Source organism: Lathyrus oleraceus, chromosome 5 (genome assembly GCF_024323335.1).
Source record: "Lathyrus oleraceus cultivar Zhongwan6 chromosome 5, CAAS_Psat_ZW6_1.0, whole genome shotgun sequence".
NCBI lineage: Eukaryota > Viridiplantae > Streptophyta > Magnoliopsida > Fabales > Fabaceae > Lathyrus > Lathyrus oleraceus.
In genome coordinates, this window is record NC_066583.1 from 507,142,767 (window position 1) to 507,164,125 (window position 21,359).

The 21,359-nt window shown below is 35.4% G+C and overlaps 1 pseudogene; it reads right to left on the reverse strand.

The window, feature by feature from the left end:
* Positions 1–144: 144 nt before the first annotated feature.
* LOC127081656 (kinesin-like protein KIN-10B) overlaps positions 145–21,359 on the reverse strand; it is a 40,247-nt pseudogene continuing 19,032 nt past the window's right edge.

Consider the following 21,359-nt stretch of genomic DNA (forward strand, 5'->3'; position numbering starts at 1 on the left):
CTTGAGCTTCCCGTCCATAAGGAATTATAGAATTAACTCTACTCCACGCATATCCGGCCTTTTCTCCAAGATTTTGAGACTCATGGCTAGTGAAGCAAGCGGTGGATTAAACAAATGCGCCTCCACATAGATTCCTTGTTTTTGCTAATTGTTTTGTTGTTGTTTTTTACTGCAGTGAACTCGGTGAGCTTGGTTTGATTTTGACAAGCTTGGTAATGTTGGTTGCAAGCTTGGAATAGAGCCTATTCGCTCATGCTCAATCTCTCTCCTATGATTGTTCTCCTTGAAAGAATCAAAAGCAGCTTCATCATCTATCAAATTTCTAAAAGTCTCCGCAAAGGACCTGCTTTCAGTAGTATTTGGAGCATCTTGGTTGATGTAAGTTCTTTCCACCTTCACTGAAGTACAGAAAGTAACTGACTTCTTAGCAGATGTCATGATGGAACTTGGAGTTTTTTTTCAAAATTGGAGATTTAAATGGCCCAAGTCTTTGTTGTGAAGTCTTTGCCTTGCCTTTCGATTCTAGCCAAGATCTCAATTTGGCTTCCATGTCCACATTAGCTTTTGGCGTCTCAAGTTTATGAGCTGAAGGTACAAAATTAGAGACATGCCTTGATCGAGCAGCCAAACCAACAGTATTAACAGATTCTTGGTATTCTCCTGGATTCAGGCAAGCAACCATCAGCGCACGACTCGTTCCGCCTAGAGAGTCTTGTAATATACGGGTCAATTTGCTTTCTCTATAGGGTATTCTTGTTTGGTTGTTGTTCAACGTGTATATCACGTTCGAGAGCGCAAACAAGGACTGATTTATCTTAGCACTCTCTTGAAGACGTATCCCTTCACTGCAGCTCCTTCTGTTATCTTCATTACCTGCCAAGTCGATGAGATTCAGCTTTCCACATACAGTTCTTCCTGTCTCATCAGGAGTAGATACTACAGATATCACAAGCACTCCATGACTCCTACTGGATACATCATTGAGGCATGTATGTGCAACTTTGCGCCTTTGAACACCACTGGCAAAAACATCTGGAAATTCAGACATTGTGTGTACAGGAACTTGAGACAGTCCCCTAAGATGAATTTGACCATCTTGGTCGTCCAAAACTGAAATCTCAGTTGCTTTTAGTTCTAAGAGATCGTAACATCGGTCCATGTAGACCTCATAGTATGATAGATGTGTTGTGCTTCCAGTGTTTTGACAAATATAAATGATATTTGACATTGCTAGATGTATCAAGCCAGGATGTTCTTCAGTTCCCTGCATAGTATATGTCTTCCCACTTCCAGTAGCCCCATAAGCAAACACAGTCGCATTGCATCCATTGAAGATATGAGGCATCATGGGGCTTACTTCTGTTTTGAAAATTTGAGCAACATTGTTGTCTTCTTGATCAAAATAAGAGTCCAGTTGATAACACTCATTCCGACTGGTGTATGGGTCTTTGAGATAAACTGCTACTTCATCTTGAGATTGAGAATCTTGATTCAAAAGTAAATGCAAGAAACTCGGTTGTTGCTGTTATGGAATTCTTATGGGATTGGAATTGGGACTTGTTTTTTTGTTGGGTAATTGTTTTATATTAATGAACTTTGGGTTAATTGGTTAATTGTTATTATTGAATGGATTTTGGATATGGATTGGTTTAAATTGATTCCGAATGGATAATGAAAATGGATATGGATTTTAGATATGGATTTAAAAATAGAGTTGGGTTGTTGGATTGGAAAAAGTGGATTTAATTGTGGGTTTAAGGAATTTGGATATTTGATTATAAAAATGGTTATGGATTTTAGGAATAATCCAAGACTAATCTAAATATCAATTTAAATAATAATAACAAATCAGCATAAACCAAATTAAAATCAAATTAATCTATAATTCGTTAAAACTACTTTGATATCAACTCTAACATTCATTTGGAAATTAAAATCAATTAGAGTTTGAATCATTAGTAAAATAAACAATTAAGATTAAATTGAAATTTGGAATTAAACTTAATTCGAAATTAAAATCAAATTGAAAATTAAAAAAAGTCAAATAATTAAAATCCATTTTATAATCAAAAACACCATGATCAAGAAGCTAGATAATGACCAATGTCTGTTAAAAAAAAAGAATTTGGGAATGAATGTATGCAAATGAATTTTAGGCCAAGTGCCAAATAAAAATGAAAAAAATTCAGGACCAAAATCGGGGTATGACAGACATATAATATCTGAAAGAGGCATTGAGGTTGACAAAGCAAAGATAGAAGTTATAGAAAACCTTAACCCTCCTAAGACAGTTAGAGAAGTCTGTAGTTTTCTTGGACATGCCGGTTTCTACCGACGCTTCATCAAAGATTTCTCTAAAATAACAAACCCCCTAACTGGCCTTCTGATGAAAGACGTTGAATTCATTTTCAATGAAAAATGTATCGAAGCCTTTAATCGTTTAAAACAAGCACTAATTTCAGCATCCATTTTACAAACTCCGGATTGGACTCAACCCTTTGAAATAACGTGTGATGCTAGCGATTTTGCTATAGGAGCTGTTTTAGGGCAAAGAAAAGATAAGAAAATACATGTAATATATTACGCTAGTAGAACCCTAGATGCCACTCAACTAAATTATACAACAAAAGAGAAGGAACTCATAGTTTTAGTTTTTGTAATTGATAAATTTAGGTCTTATCTTATCGGATATAAGATTATAGTCTATACAGACCATGCAGCTATTCGTTACCTTATAAGCAAAAAGGATGTGAAACCTAGGTTACTCAGATGGATCCTTTTGCTACAAGAGCTGACTTAGATATTCGATACAAAAAAGGAACAGAAAATGTAGTTGATGACCATCTTTCCAGACTAGAGCATTTGAAGCCAGACCATTTACCTATAAATGATGATTTCAACTATGATAGATTGATAGCCAAGTTAGATACCGTTCCCCTTGAACCTGATAGAGACAACTTTGGGACAGTTTCAGAAATTAGTAGAGTACCATGGTACGCTGATTTTGTGAATTATCTAGCCGCTGATATCATACCACCTGACCTCAATTATCAACAAAAGAAGAAGTTCTTTAAAGACGTAAGACATTTCTATTGGGACGAACCACTCCTTTTCAAAAGAGGAACAAATAACATCTTTCGACGTTGCATCCCGGAAGAAGAAGTTAGAAATATCATAGAGCAGTGTCACTCTCCACCTTTTACTGGTCCTTTGCCACCTAATGTTCATATGGACGATGAGCAAGGGACCGATGATGAGTATAACCGGCACGATCAGTCACCTGCTCATGATATTCCTACTGTATCACCTGCACACACTGCACCTTCTTCTTCTGATCATTTTGCAGGTACCGCTCCCAGTTTTTACATCACTGAGGAGATGTGGCGTGAGCACCTAGCTCGAGAGGAAAGGCATGACACCCTTCTGAATACCACAAACCAATAATTGACAGATAATATGAGTTTTATGGTAGCCTCCCAGTAGCGTAGTGAGCAAGCACATCGGACTATCATTGAGTCCTTACTTACGATCATTAATGAGCAACATCGCCAGCGACAGGCTACTGAGCGTCACTTTGCACTTATCGATGCCAACCAAGGGTCTCTCTTAGGTCGCTCTAGGCAGCTGCAGGAAGGACTTAGTACTCGTAGCAGGCGTCGTCGACCCAGGCATCCTGACCAGGGCGGTGACCACCCATAGTTCTCTCTTTTTCTCTCTCTCTCTCTCTCTCTCTCTCTCTCTCTCTCTCTCTTCCAAGTTACTCCTACCCTATCTCATATCGAAACATTGAGGACAATGTTCGGTTTAAGTGTGGGAGGAGATTTTTATCGCTTTTTATCGCTTTCCTTTATTTTTAGTTGTTTTCCTTTTCTTTTCAATAAAATAACATGTGTTTGACGAGTCATTTGTGTAGTGTATCCGTATTTCTCCCATTTCTTTAACCTTACAAAAAAAATTGTGAGCAAAGACAACAGTGCATCTTGAATATTCAGGCTATAAGACAGGTTTATGACGGGATGTAAAAGACTTAGGAAAACTTTTTTAAAAAATCGATATTGTCTTAACACCGTAGGCTTCATGATTATAAGAGTCGATCCCGATACCCCATATGATGTGGCCCTAATTTTTGTTCCAAATAAGTCCTTAAGTAGTTTATCCTTGCAGCCAGCTCCGACTTAAGCATGCTTTACGTAAGGGACCGGTGAAAATAAGTGAATGATCATAAAAATTCCTGCTTTGTTCTCTAGTTGTATGAAAATTCGGGCTAGGTGACTCTCACACGGTCATTTAACCCAGCAAAATAAAGACATTTGCGAAACATGTAGAAAAATAATAAAAAATATATATAATGATATGTCTATTGTTGGTTGGTTCAGAGGTATCTGGTGCTGAACTTGGTAGGGTGGATTATGATCCAATCCCCCACAACTACAAATTGGGTTAAGTAAAGGGGTTACACCAACTTATGTACCAGAGCCCCATGCTTAAGATCATAATCACCAACTGGTCACCTTACTACGAGTATGTACGAATAACGGGCTTAATGTGATTGCACCTGAATGAAAAGGACTTGAAGAAGACGAAAAGAAGGCCTAGGTATGGTGGGGTGATATGATTGATTTGTATTGGAACGAAGCCTATGGCCGCATTTGCAGGAAGTGTCACTACAATATCCTTAGTTCGATTCGTTAGTACCTATCAATACATTCCTTGAATGAACTTATAAGCCTTTTTTACTTGAATCAACTCTGGTTGATACTGTTTTTCTTGCATGAGCTATAAATAGTTTTGCTTGAGGACAAGCAAAGGTTTAAGTGTGAGAGAATTTGATCACACTGAATCACACCGCGTTTTTGACTCGGATTTCACATGTTTATTAGGTCTTTATTATAATTTTACTTGTGTTATTCTCTCTTTTATGTTGTTTTCATATATTTAGCTCTTTCGGGACCTTTTTAGAAGAAACGAAGCAAAAAGACCAAAAATTAGGGTTTTTCGGCAAATATTGTACACATGGCATTATGCATGGCGGCCGCTATAGGAGAAGCCATGACAGATCAGCCCTCAACCAGGAGGTAACCGCCACGATCCCATGAACTTTCTCATTCACACACATGGCGGGCGCCATGAAGGGGTGGCGGGCGCCACCTTTGCATTTCACGTTCCCACTAAGGAGAAGTTGAAGGGCATCATGGTCTTTACACGCTGCTGAATTCCTCTATAAATAAGTCGTTCTAGTTCATTTCTAAATAATCCAACTTAGTTTACAACATTAAGACTATATTATCATCTGTAAAAGCGGTAATCCGTCACATCGAGGGGTTATCGCACCGTAATGCAATTGAGTTGGAGCACTTTGATTTTGCTATCGTATTTATCTTTAAAGTCAAAGGTTTATTTTCCTTGTACCAGATTTAAAGCCTCCGTTTGGAGCAGGTTCTAATTTAATCACTTTTATTTATTTCACTTGTCATGCTTTACTTTATTTAATTTCTTGTTATGATTTACTTTATTTAATTTCTTGTCATGCTTTACTTTATTTAATTCATGTCATTGTCTTTACTTTATTTAAATTTCTCGCCATTATCTTTATTGCTCGTTTTAATTATTTTACACGCTTTACTTGTTCTTTACGCCTTACATTCTAAAACAACTTTTCATCATGATCAATATCGTTGTGTTTGTTTGTATTACCATGTCTGGCTAAATCTTTCAAAGGTCAGAATGTAAGGATCGCGGTTAAAGAGATGTTTCACATATTGAATCTGTAGAAATGCTTTAAATGATGTTTTGATTTTTAATTCTAGTTTTATGAAGCAAACTTGGTTAGTTTTAATTACTCAAGGAGTGCGAAAGCACCCTGGCTTAGTTAACTAGGAATTTTTATCACTTTAAGGAAAAACGATTTTGAAACTGTTTTCGGACGCGTTGATAGATTTAAAATCAGGAAACTCATTGGGTAAACTTTCCAAATCAAAATCATTTTTCAACTAAGTTTACGAGTCTTATTTCTTAAAAATAAGTTCACTACTTTAGCGTTTTGCGCACCTTTTATAAGTGACAATAAAAGGCCTTAATTTAAGGGTAAACTCGGTTCTGAATACGTGAAAGTGATAGTTCCTGTTAAATGGATTCTTTTCAAGAGTAGAAAATATTGCCCCATAAGTAGTTCTATTTAGACAATTGACACATCGTTTAACTGACGTGAAATACATTCAAACCTGTCTTTATTTGCACTGTATTTATTATTTTCTTTATTTACTGTTATTTTGCAACATCAATATCTCTTTTATACCGCCTTAGATAAACATCGTAACGATATTAATCGATAGATTAACGATTTGGTCTCTGTGGGGTCGATATTCTTTTATATTACTCTGACGCGATTCGTGCATTTCCGAATAGAGCGATCAGTTAACATATAAATACCTCATAAGACTTGGTGAACAAAAAGTCAATCTTCCATGGTTGACTTTGTTGACCACAAGTTAATCTTTTGTGATTGGCTTCCAAATCTTCTTGTCCATGTTGTGTACCAATACCACCAATATGCCTTGAAAATAATTAGGAATTCCAAGACTTAGGTCAAGATAAAGTCAACATTCAAAGTTGACTTTGACCAAAAAGTCAATTGTAGTTCAATGGTCTCACAAGCCTGCACACAACAAGAAACCCTAATTCATGAAGATTGATGGCATTCTTGGCATAATTCAATATCTTGTATCATAAGTAATATGAATCTCTAAATCAATTATATTACATGTAGATGTAAGTACATATGACTGATCCTTAAAAATGAATGACTAGGGTAAATGTATGCAGATGAATCATGAGCCATGAGCCAAATGAAATGGAAATAGGTAGGACACATTTTGGGTTATGACAACGAGCACAAAATTATACCGCACACGCACAGGTCGAAGGTGAAAGAGAAGGGAAACTCCATGAATATAGAAAACTCATCAATCGCCTACGGAGAGAGGCATACCGCCGAATATTTTCCTAGCGTCGAGCAATATGAACTAATGTCACACCGTGAAAAATACTTGAGTGCACCGTGCCACCGCACACTCGAATATACAACAGAGTCGCCACCGAACTTTATTTATTCCCAAAGGAAAGGGAAAATATCGATAAAACCCAAGGGAAAGAGAAACAAGGTAAGGAAGTCAGTTATGCAATGGGAAGGTATTAACAACCCTCACATCCGTTGTACTTAATGGGAACCATTTTGATTTGTTCTTTGCGTGGATGGGTGTTACTATCTAAAGGTTACTTGAAAATGAGGGGAAAAAACTAGTGTGCTCGCCAAGGATTCAAACTCTCGCGCTTACGTATTCTCATAATGCAATGAGAAAATCAGAGCTTCGTAGTTCGTGGTAGAAAATACGGATTTGTTGGTTGATTTTAAGGAATAATTATAATTGTATTCTTGAAGTGTGTAGACGTTAGTTGATTATGATCCTTGTCTGAATGCTCTAAGCTTTTTTCTAACTGCTAAGGAACAAATTATAACAATTCTTTAAAAAAAAATAAAGAATATTGTTTTGAAAATATTTGTGTGATAAGAGAAAAAGAAAGAGTTGATTGAATGGAACTAAAAGAAAAAAGAGAATTGCTTAAAGTTTGAAACAAATGTAGAATGAGGAAAGTGTTGCTTGGGTGTTATGGTGAAAGTATTGTTTGAACCAAGATTGTGTTGTCTGGATCCATAAGTAGGTGTGTCTGAACCAAAGAGTGTGTGACGTTAACCAATAGATGGTGTGGCCAATGCAGAATTGTAGGGTTTTTCCTATATCTAAGGATCAAGACCTACAAGGAAGGGGTTGCTAGAGCATGAAGCATCACAAGGAAATGCATGAAGTATTAATTCATAGATAGATGCTTAACCATGAGGTGATTAACCTAAAGAATATACTGATGTCCAAAGAAAGTCTAGTTTTTGGTCCAAAGGGAAGTGTAAAAGACAAATATGATGGATGTTGATTATTGCAATATTGAGATGATGTCTATGGAGAAGAAGACCCGACATTCATTCGATTTGAATTACACTAAAGTTTATGAACAGAGGCAAATACTTTGAATAACTGGGGCATACGCCTCGTACCCAAAGATACTCAGAAGAAGGGTAGGAATAATATATCTCATTCTTTTCCATTGCTTAAGGCTCGTGGCGCATTATTCATATAATAATTATCAAGTGTTGAAGATGAATCTTTTTGTCGTGCTTGATGTCCAGAATCTTCGGCCTTGAAGTCTTGCATGATGGCTTGAACTTATGTTTGACTTGGGGAATCAGGTGCAAGTGCCAATGCAAAGGACTAATCATATCAAGTGATCAACATGCTTATGATCACTTGACTGGATAAGGGAAATAGATAAAATGTAAAGTGATTAATTAATCAAAATAAATTTGATCAATCAAATCACTGTAGGGCATGATTAAGGTATGAAAGCACATGGGTTTTAATTAAAGGACTAAAATCATGAAGAAATTACAATGTTAACACCTATTAATTTCTAAAATTAAAACCAAGTCTAATCAAAATCTAATATTACATGTGTATTAGTTACTAAAAATCTAATTTAAAATTATCCTAAAACTAATGTTGAATAGTTGCTAATTCAAACTAAGTGTATTATCATATTTTTAAGAATTTTTCAAATAAGAAATGAGAGTAGAGAGAAAGAGTTGGAGAGAGAGAGATAGGGAGAGGGAGAGAGAGAGAGAGCTAAAGCTAGCGGAAATATACCTGAATGCATCGCATGCTCGAACATACAACAGAGTTGCCATCGAACTTTATTTATTCCCGAAGGAAAGGGAAAACATCGATAAAACTCGGGGGAAAGAGATATTGGGTAAGGAAGTCGGTTATGCAAAGATAAGGTATTAACACCCCTTACATCCATGGTACTCCATGGGAATCATTTTGATTGTTCTTGCTCGAATAGGTGTTATATCTAAGGTTACTCGTGAAAGAATAAGGGAAAATAAAAAGAAATAGATAAAGTGTTCGGTGAGGATTGGGGCCCTCATGCCTACGTATCCTTATAGTGCAATAAGGAATTTAGAGTTTCGTAGTTCATAGAACTATTGGTGGGAGGTGAAAGAAGAGTGATATCAAGTATGGTTTGAACTGGAGGATTATGTGATTTGAACTCCAAGAAGGGAAGAAAACTGAACCCAAGAGTAAAATTGGTATGAGCTAAGACGTGGAGGGACAGAGGCATGCCCACCGTATTGTTATACCGAAAAGAATGAAATAGGTATTTGGCATCAAGTCAAACATCTCTTGGTTCACAAGCTGACATTGGATGAAGCTCAAATAGATAGCGTATTTGGCTCAAAGGTAGATTATATCACGTGAAGTGAATGAAGGTGGAATATGAATGCATCATGGAGATGAGTGGATGATTCCCTAAGGCAGAAGAAGGAATAATTAGGATTATGCTCGCCAAGGATTCGCATCCTCGTGCCTACGTATTCTCATCGTGTGATGAGAAAGTTAGAGAATTTGTAGTTCGTGGAAGCACAAAAACAAAGGAAAGATAAGGAAGTGTTTGCCTAAGCAACTGGGACTAACAAGACAAATAACTTCAAGGGTATGATTGTAGTGATGAATAGTATAATGTGTACTAACAAAATGGTAACATGGGAACCCATAAAGGCAAACTTACTATGAACCCAAGAGTAAAGAGGTACAAACTAAGATGTGGATGGACATAGGCATACCCATTGTATTGTCATACCAAAAAAGAATGAATTAGGTGTTTGGCATCAAGGCAAACATCTCTTGGTTCACAATATGGACAGATTTCCTAAAAGGGTAGGTATGGGACCCACAAGAAAGTGTTGTTTGGATTGAATGAACAGTATATCACTGGTCGGGGAACCAACAATTTGAGATCAAAGAAGAATGGTATATTGGATCCATGAAGGAGTAAACTCTGACCCACAAAGTAAAAGAGGTATAGACTAAGATATGGAGGAAACTAGGCATACACACTCTTGTCATAACCAGAAACAAATAGAATTAAGTGTTTGACATCATGGTAAACATCTATTGGTTCAAAGGAAGGAATTGATATGGAATCAAAGGAAAAATGTATTTGATCTCAAAAAGATGGTATTGATTGATGAAGAATTAAGAATCACTGAATAAGATAGGATTAATAAACAAGGTAGAAAAAAATAAGGTAGCTCGCAGAGAATCTGAATTCTCGTGCCTACGTATTTTCACCGTGCAATAAGAAAGCCAAAGCTTTCTTAGTTCAACCCACTAGGGATGACAACAAGATGATTGAGGCAAAAGAAGTGATTGATTGATAATGGAATATGAATAGTGCTTGATAGTTATTCGATATGAATCAAACTAAAGTCTATGAATGAGGGAGAATGCTTTGAATAGCTAAGGCCTACGTCTCGTACACAAAGTCACTTTAGACAAGGATATGAGAAACTATGTCTCATCATTCCTCATTACTTAAGGCTCGTGGCATGTGATATTTATCACAACTAACAAGTTGTTGGAGGAGAATCCTCTTTGTTGCTCTTTGAGTTGATGTTGCTTCATGAAGAAGACTTGGCAATTTATTTGATTCACATTGTATTAAAGTCTATGAATGAAGACAGATGCTTTGAATAGCTAGGGTCTACGCCCCGTATGTAAAGTCACTCTAGACGAGGGTAAGAGAAACTTTGCCTCATCATTCCTCATTACTTAAGACTCGTGGCATACAATTTGAATCGTAGTTATCAAGTGTTGATCTTTGATGTATCTTGTATAATCCTCTGATTGATTTGATTGGGATGCCTTGCATGAAAGTCGGGACTTGAAGCTTCGAGATCCATAATATTATAAGTAGTCTCATCAAGGGACTTTTGATCACTTGATTTGTCTGTGGGATTATACATGATCAAAGGATTTAGTTAATCAAAATTGCTTTTGATCAACTTAAATCGAAGGGTTTGAATTAACTTGAGAACTATGATTAACATAATTTAAGGGTTAAGATATTCACAAGTTAATCCTAAGGGAGCATGTCATGTTAAAGTCATGTTAATTAGATACTTCATGAAAAATCAACTTTATTAAGCTAGCTAATACTCTAAGTCAAAATTTAGTCTTAAAAGAACATGCATTTCTATGGCTAAAACAACAAGATAACCCTTACGAGTAAAATGGTCTTTTCACATGAAATATCAATTAACAAAATTAAAATTCTAACTAGAACCTGAAATTTGATCAAGTTATAATACCTATTTACACCTAATTGTTTAGAAACTAAACTAAATTCTAAAATCAATTAAAAAACTAATTAATCTTAATTTTAGTCTAATTAAAAGTCTAAGCTAATTAATCTTAAATTCTAATTAAATCCTAAGAATATAATTAAATCCTAAAATTCTATTAACTTGAGCAAAAAAGAGATTAACAAGAATTAATCCTAATTAAGCTAAAAATATAGAATTAAAATGTAATTAAACTACACAAATGTTGGGGGTGCAGTTCTGGAGTTGGATGTGTGATCGGCAAATGGGCCTTAAGCCCAAGAATCTCTCCTGCAAATAAAAAATGGTCCACAACACTACAATCTGGGGGTGTATGGATCAGCTGGGGATGATGTTGGATGAAATACGGTTGGGCCCACCATGTAGTAAGCCCAACAAAAATGACATGTCATTGCCTAAAGCCAAAAAAACTCCAAAATGCGCCCCCCAAAATTGAATTTGAATGGAGCTATAATACACGCCCTCACTTCCCACCATCTCAGATCAAATGATCGTCGCGGGCCACCGTGCCAAAAATCGCTTTCGGCGGTGGTGGACACCAGAAACATAAACCAGATACTCCATTAGAATCATCTTCATATCCCCAATTCAAATTCATATTCAATTTAAAACAAAAATGGATCCATCATCACAAATACGATTAAAGAGCTCAAGAACCTTAGAGGTTTAAACACAAATTACATGGTAAGGCTTATGACTCAGAGCCCTAAGTGTTAGGGCTTTGAGTCGCCCTGAGGTAAACTACAAAAGGATGACATCAATGCTACAAAATGGTGAGGATGGACCTACCTCCGAAGCAGAGGGTTGCTCCAGCGAAGCATTGAATCAGAGTAGACGAAGTAAGCGACGGAAAATCACTTAATTAATATGTACGATCGTGGCTCTCTCTTAATGTATGCTTCTTCTTCGAATTAATTCTTCCTCTTCTGTACTTATATGATATGATTAAGCTGAGAATGATGCAAGGTTAAGCTTACTCTTCTTGAAGCTTGAATGTGAAGCTTCAATGGAGTTATGAGTAGAGCTTTGAGTGAGAGAGGGGGAGAAATGAGATTGAGCAAAAACAGAGTGAGAGTGAAATGCTGAGATTAGTGATCCCCTCCAATGATTGGCAATAATTAAACCTTTATAGGGGATTTGCTTGTAATAGAATGGAGCAGGTTATGTCAGTTTGTTAAGGGTTAGGGCAGGTTTGTTATTGGTGGTTAGTGTATTAGTGAATCAGTTAGAAGCTTGGAAAATTAGTTAGCTAATGACAGTTAAAATTGGCAGTAGCTAGTCTATGGTTTGAAATTACTTGGAATGGATTAAATGGAAAAATTGGCTAATTATTAAGGGACTTGGAAATCATGTTAGTGATGTTAATGGAACTATTATGTGAATTTGATTGATTACTTGAACTACTATGTTATGCTTCTTTGTATTAGCTAACTGTTATGAAGTTTTGGTGAATTTGGATTGGTGTTTCATTGATGTTAACTCCATTCTACGATACCAATTGAAATGCAGGGACTTTTCAGTGTTGTTGTATTTGAGCTATTCTGGTTTATGCAAGGATGCCTTGATGGCTTTGGAGTCTTTGGCTTAGGGTCATCCATGGCCTGAATTATTTAGTTTTACACTGAATTTTCCATTGGTTGATGAGGTGTGATGCAGAGCTGGTTCACTATTGATGTACTTGGTATGCCATTATATACATTGCTAGATTCTATGTCAATTGTTATGGCCATAAAGTATGATGGAGTACTACTGATGAACTGTTGGATTGTATGATGCTTGGCTGATGCAGGAAAGTGAGGACCTTTATGCCAACTATTTCCTTGCACATGACTGTATTCTCCTTGGTCTGATATGTTATATAAACAAATATGCACCATTGTTATCTTTAACATGAAATAAGACTTAATGGTTGGATGTTGTCCATTGTTTTGTAGGCCTAACATTGTTGGACATTTGTTGCTGTTAGGAGACAGGTTGTAGTCTTCCATCCACTTCAGAGCAATGGTGATGATCTTGTTCCTTGGCGAAGGTACTAAAGACACAGATACATCATCTTTGTGACCACATACTCAGCCGAAACCTGATAAGCATGCCTTATTGGGAAGTGTCATCATGTTGGCAACTCTTTTCCTATACTGACTGGTGTTGGTAATGCAAAGTGGCAACACTCTGTCTTGGATGGCTTTAGGTCTAACATGTATTGTATACTTTGGTGTCATGGTGTAGCACATGTAGTAGATAACCCTCTCCATTTTGAACTCAAATGTATTGAAATGCTTTGATGTTAGTAGGGATTTTGTTAGCTTGGAATGAACTTAGGATGTTTCATTATGATTGGTCTCTTAAAATGGTTACAAATTATATGAATATTAGAGAATGTAGATAGATTCATCATGAGATGGAAATCATAATGATTTGTAAATAAGAGTTTTATAGGAATCTTGATTGTGAATGTTGGATTTGGAATTTAATGAATGAGCATTAGGTTTTGAAATTTTGGTTTATGTAGATGCATTTGTTGGTCATGACTATGCTAAGTTCAAATAATCAACACATGGTGAATGGTTTATAATGAACTAGAATGTGATGAAATATAGCTTGGTTTTTGTTCATGTTAAAGATGATGGTAGCATGAAAATTAGAATTGGTTTTGAATGAGATGAATGACTATGGCATGACACTTGTAGAATAGTGGTATTGAAATTGATGATTCAAGGCCTATGATGAAATTGTGTGAAATGAAATGGCTTTAGCTCGAAATTAGAAATGAATATTGGATATTGAATGGTAAATTTAATGGAATATAGTCAAAGATGGTCAATGTTTGGAATGAATCATGGACTTTGAAATGGACATGGATTGAAGGTGAATGGCTTGAGAATGACTTATGGAAAGTGGTTAACTTTTGTCAACTAGTTAACCAAAAAGTCAACAGTTGACCAAAGTCAACCGTAGATCTCAAACTCGGGTTTTCTTGTATGGATTTGTGTAGGTTGGCATGAATACTGATTAACCATAGATGAATCCATAATGACAACCTAGAAATGGTTTACAAGCCTTTATGGATCAAAAGCTAGCCAAAGCCCAAAGAAACAATGTATTAGTGCAAGCATGACCCCAAGAACCAATGATTAATGATCTACATCATATGGATAAGACACATGATCTTGAAAGAGACAGGAAGATGTCTGGGTATAATGGACAAGATGTTGGGCAAGGGCTCTCCCCAAAAGGAATAGAGTTTCCGTCAAACCAAGATGATTCTAAGTCAAACCCTACTAGCATAAGCCTTCAAGCATCTGGGATTAGGGTTTCAATAACACACCTTTTAATCAAAGCCTTTGTATGAGTTAGGATGCTTACCAATAAAGTATTCAACATATATGATCCCTAACTAAGGATTAGAAGTCAAGATAAGACCCCGAGAACAATCATGAAGCCTCACCACCAAATCATCAACAAATTAGGGTTTGAGACCCTTTAAAATTACCTTGATGGATTTATTGAACTCATGCCCTAAAGATCAGGCCATTAAGGTTTCACATCCCCTATGATTAGATGAAATCCAAGCCAAACCTCTAGGGTTTCATCCACACCAAAAACCCTAGCTTTGCAAGCCAAGAACTTTGGATCCATAATGATCAGCCACTAGGTATGGAAGGATGCTTGATGCATATGAATGAAACATGAGTGTATGCAAATGATTCTCAAGTTAAGGGTTGAATGTAAAGATGAAAAGGGGAGGGGTAAATTTTGGGGTACAACGAGAGCTTCTAAGAGCAATCTCATAGTGCTTGAGAGAGTGATTTTCAATGAGTTTGGGAGAATTGTGATTGTCCTCCTTAATTGAAGGAGAATGGTTATAGGGATTTAGTCCTAACTGCTTCGGGCAAGCTAGAGCAGTGATAGTTATCAGTTAGGGAGGGATTAAGTGGTGAGTGAAATTGAGAGGAAGTTAGTTGTTAAATGTAACTTTGTTAGATTCTGTTAGTTTAGTTTCTTAAGTTAGTTAGTGAAATTAGTTAGGTGAATTGCATAGTTAGTTAGTGATTAAAAATTGTTAGTTTTGTTAGTGCTGAGTTAAGTGTTAGTTAGGTTGATTATGCATGTGAGATTGAAGGTTAATGTTAGTTAATAGTTAGAGATAATAGTTGTTATAAGTTGGTTGTTAGTTTGATTGTGTTAGATTAAACTATGTTATTTAACATGCTATTAGTAGTTAGAAGTTTAGGGGAGATTAGTTAGGTTATTTTGGTGTTCAATCAAGTTACTAAACTGAAGTCAAGGTTAGTGGAAGAGGGAAGTATGTTAGTTGTAGAGTTATACTTTTTAGATGTAAAATTACATTGATTGTATGAATGAAATGTTCAGTTACATTGTGGTTCTTATGAATGTTGTGAATTAGTTAGTTGATACATATGTTTGACCTATGTTTGGAATTGAAAGTTATTGACCTAAATTAGGATTGTTGAACTGACTTGAATTATTTTGTTGATTAATTGGTTATGGGACTATTAATGACAATTGGAATGTTAATGCACTAGTTTAGAAACATGTTAATTAGGGGACTGTCATGTGGCCATGGAGTTGTGTGTTCATAGATGTTGGTTTAATTGCAATGCTAGGTTGAACTAAGTGTATTTTGTAACCTAACTCAATGTTAATTGATCTGATATGCTGCTTTGGTGAATGTTTGTTGCCTGGTATGTCATGTGAGTCTTGTAAGTTTGGATTGGTGTTACATTGGTGTTAATGCTAAGCTAGAGTTAGTGGTGTAGTTGATGTGTAAACTATGATGTTGTTGCAATTGAAATTCACTGTTGCATTGCCTATTAGCTTAGAAGAAAATTAACTATGGTTTGGCTTGCATTAACCTAAACTGCTCTTAGCATAGGTGCATGCTTAGTATTCTTATGCTATAAGCCAATATATTTGCAATTAATGGATTAGAAATAATCAAGTAAATAAGTTAGATTGAATTAGTATAGATATTTGTATTGTTTATGCATTCCCTGCTGTATTACAAAGGTTTAACTTTGGTTTAGATTGTGATGTAGTTAGTTATTATTGAAGAACATTGTAGTAATGTTATGAACTATTATAAGGTTATTAGAATGTTATGTTAACTGTTTAGTGTGAGTTGTGTAGCGGTAAATTCATGACCATCAAGCTATGGATAAGCTAGACGTCAATAAAACCAGAGTCGCCAACACACTTTTATTGTTTGCAAGGGAAAAGGGAAAAGTATGAATAAAACCCAAAAATAAGAAGTCTTCAAATCAAAACTAATAAAATGCCAGAGATTACAAGTAAGGGGGTTGGTTACACAGAGGGAATGTGTTAGCACCCGAAGTGTCCTAGGTACTCCTAGGGAGCCCTTTCTTGTGTGCATATGTGTTTTTGTACAAAATGATGTTTGCAATAAATAGAGTGGAGGGATGAGACAATAAATCATTAATTATATTTTTATGTTTGACAAGACCTTCAGACTCGTGCCTACGTACCAACATAAAAATGAGGGATTAAAACCTCGTAGTTCGTGGTATCAATTTCAAAGTGAGTGCATTGCTTTTAACAAAATTTTAATTTTGAAAGAGGCACAAAAGGCCTAAAAATGGTTTGGATGAGTGTTAGTTCTTTTTGGCTTTTGAAACTTTAAGTCAAGTATAATTAAGTTCATTCACAAGTTTGATTAAGAAAAGAGTTTAAAAATTCAATGGCATAAGGCCAAAGTTTCTAATTTGCAAAAAAGTCTAAGTTTAGAAATCACAAACAAAGAGGATTTTAAATGGAGGGAGAGATTTTTGAAATTAAAGAAGTGGGGAGGAGATGAAGAGGCTAATCCTAAGCACAATTTTAAAAGTTAAAAGTTGAAAAGATCTTACCAATGGGCTGCAATCCAATAGACAAGAATGTCATATAGAAACCCAAATTTCCCTTGGACTTTAGAATCAAGCAATATCAATACACAAATAGCAAGATGAATATCAAGGTATCAAATAAAGATAGCCACATCCAAGCTTAGCAACTCCATGATTTCCTCCAAAATTTCTCATGCATCAGATGACTTCAAAAGTAGGCATTAGACACAGGTTCAAGATGACAGTTTCAAAATGATCATGTTGCAGATGAACTCAAATGGATCTTCAATATTGTATAAGATGAATGTTCATTTCACAAGTACTTGGTTTCATGAAAGTTGTCATTGGCCAAGTCTTTTGCATAGGGAGTGTTGCCTAATTCTAAGTCCAATGTCTCAGATCAAATCCAACAGTCCACACAAATGTCTTTTAGGGTTTTTGTTTTTATTATGTACATTAAGGTCAAAAGACCACACAAACAAAACAAATATATACAAACACAATATATCACAAATTATGGCTCAAAACAGCAAAGTGAAAATGACATTAAAGTAAACAAATTGAATGGTATGAATAATGGCAAATGAATAAAGGCTCAAAATTAAAGTGCATAAAAGTAAATGGCTTGAAATTAAATGTTAGTTGTTAGTTGATTAGAAGTTAGTATTGCTTTTGCTTTTGTTTTATTTAAGTCATTCTTTGGAGAACACTCAACCCACTTATCACAATCATGGATCCTTGAACCAAGACATCTTCCAAAGGAAGGAAAAAAGGCCAAGTTTCCACACAATACCATGAAAGAGGGGAGACTTACAATCTCACTTACTAGAATGCTATGCCTTTTGTATCAAAAATTTAGCGCTATGTTAAGTAATCGTAATTGGACTTATGTAGAAGTCACAACTATTTAAGGTTTGACAGTAGAATTTTGGTGTTAATGCATGTTAGAGACATAGTATAATGGACTATGCTCATAAAACATACCACACACAAAAAGAATATGCAAAATGGTGGACCTAATCTCATCCATACTCATGTTGATTTTTCAATCAACTAGCCTTAGGATATTGAGATATCATAGGTCCATGACATGAATGAATCAAGAAGGGGAATAAGATGAAGAGACAGGGGGAATAGAATCAACACAAATTGGTTAAAGGAGGACTTTTATCAAATTAAGATCATTCATTCATTTTGGGAGATGAAATCAATCCCCTAAATCCAATGATCTTAACTTAACAAAGTCAAATCAACCTTGACCAAGGCCCAACAACATAAGTCAAACTCAGCAAGTCAATTAAAATGGCTCAAAACAATTTATTTGGCATTTAAATAATTAAAATTAACTAAAATATGCATTAAATTAAATTATGGTTGTTCAATTTCCTAAAACCTCATCAAAACACCAAAGAAATGACCATGAGATTTATCATATGTCAAACAAGGTCAAAGGACCTTGGATAAAAAAATTCATAATTTTTAGAAACTTAAAACTATTTTTAAATAATTAAAAATATTCACAAAATCAATTAAATCATGAAAAATATTAATAATGATCCAAAACATAATTTTAATTTAGAAAATGAAAGAGGAATTTATTTAAATTTTTTTGGTGAAACTCTCATATTTTTTGGATCAATATTAAATTTAATATGAATTAATGAAATTAACTCAAATAAAATGAAAATCAAATAATCAGAAAAAACGTGGACCATTTGATCTCCCTCATTAATTGAGGTGGCAGATCAAGTGGCCACAAGCGCGTATTCCATGGTGGACTTGAGTTAGCGCGCCACAAACCAGGTAATCAAAACCAACGCTCATGATTAAAATATTTTAAACTGATCATGTGGCTCTAGACCTTGCCAACTCACCACCGGAGCAAATCTTCGGTCTCATTCTCAGGCGAGCCTCGCCAGACTGGTCCAATCATAACCATCACTAAAATAAAAAAGAAGGACATGATTTTAAAGTAAAAATGGCACTGAGCACGAATCTAGCCTCAATTCATCCTAACTCCAAGTATATTGAGAGATACAAGGAGTTGAAATTTGAGGTGCATGATCTGAGTTGCTTCGATTTGACCTCAAAACAACTCAATCTTGTTTCCTACATTGGTAGGACTTCAGACAACCAAGGATCCAAGAGAATTATGGAAAATTAAGTGAGAATCGAAGAGATGATTTTTTTTGGAAAATACCTTCAATGCAGGTCTGGATTCACTTGTTAGTGCTTTGGCTCATGCTTGATCTCACTCAGGAAGCTTGCAGAAGTAGATTAAGATGCACAAAAGGTCTTGGACCCCTGGAGTTTTGAATCTAAAAACAGTGAGATTCAGACTCAATTTCACAAAGAAATTCTCAGGATTATCCTTTCAAATGGAAGGGTTTGGGGTTTGGGATCAAAGTTGGCGCCAAGGATTCCTTAATTCTAAGCATATGGTCCTCTATTTATAGCTGAATCACATGATATTTTCATCTTACAGTTGAGTTTCCAAAATTGGCAATGAGTGATGTATGGGTGCATGGGCGTGTACAGGCCCATTAGATCATCCCTCTAGGTCCATAATTGAGTGTGATCAAGTCTAAAATCAACTTGGAATGCAAGGCAAATCTATATGGAAGTTTGAAGTTTGATCTTTGCCAAATGATGATGCAATGTTCAAGACATGTGCATCCCATTCAAATCTTGTCCAAAATGGATGAAATTTGACTTTTTGGAAAGGTTAGATCAATAGGAACAACTTTCATGTTGAGCATTTTTCCATTTGAAGCTTGTATCATGATGAATATTTAGGTGGAATTTGGAAATTTTAACATATCAAAAAAATTTCCAAGTGTCAAGCCATATGTTCACTTATTCCACCTTGGCTAACTTTTTATGTGAGCTTCAAATGAGAAAAGTTCCTTCATAAAAGTTGTATCTATATCAAAGTCCTTAAAAATTGTCACAAATTTGACATCATTTGGATTTAATTTGAAGGAGTTATGCATTTTTGAAGTTGAGGAAAATCACTTGTTCAATGGTATTGGTCCAAAATGACATATAATGTATCCTCATATCACATGGTCATAAAAGTTGAATTAGATATTCCTCCAAACATAAAAGTTGAAGTAGACATCTTGAATTTTATTTTAAAACTTGTAAATATTTCATCTCATAAAAATTGAGCAAGTTATGGTCTTGGGAAGTTGACCTCCAAATTAGGGTTTAGACAAAATGACCTATAATATTTCACCATAAAAAATGATTTTCCAAGCAAAACTAGGTCTATACCTCAACATGAAAGTTGTTTGGAATGTTATTCAAAGTAAATTTTCTCTTGGAATCATTTTCATATGATAAACATTTGTAGGAGATAGGGTCTAGGGATCCCAGTTTTGATAAGATGAATCCTTCTGGTCAACCACCATCAACTAACTTGCTAACTTGCAAATCTCTTGACTTTTGGGACTAATGGGAGATCATATATGCATAATATGATGAATTTTTATGTATCCCTTGAAATCTTTGATTAATTGTTGAAGAAGCTTGGTGAAGAAGTTACACAAGACACCCAGATGGACTAGGGCTTCAAAGGCAAACCAACTCCAAACTCTTGATGATTTCTTGAACAAAATAACATGTGAAGATCATGGGGATTCATATATGATGCTTAGAGCCATAGTAAACCAATTCTTGATTGAACTCTTTGCACTGAGGGTCTTAAACCCTAGATGTGAACTTGATAGATCAAAGGCGAGCATACATACTACCTACAAAAGCAACAAACTATATATTGACATACTTTTTGTATTTGGGTTAGTAAAAATGATAAAATACAAAGTATGATACAATCAAATGATGCTTGGTGATCTCTCCCAATACAAACCCAATGAATGAGGGGTAAAGGGGGTGCCAAGGTGTGATCCAAATGTCAATTGATATGATGAAATGGCATGAGGGATCTTAGGGTCAAAATTGGGGTCTTACAAGTTGTTTGAATTATCATGGATTGTGCTTATAGTGTTTGTGTACACTTGAATATTTGGATTATGAGTCTTGCATGATTGTTTGTAACATGTTCCTGATGTCTAACCCAAATATACACTTGATTTTGCAAATTTGTGCCAAAATGGAAAGATGGCTCTCAAAGTAAGGATAGCAACCTTGTATGGTTATGAGGTCAAATAACATGAAGAGGAACTATTTTCGAGGATATGAAT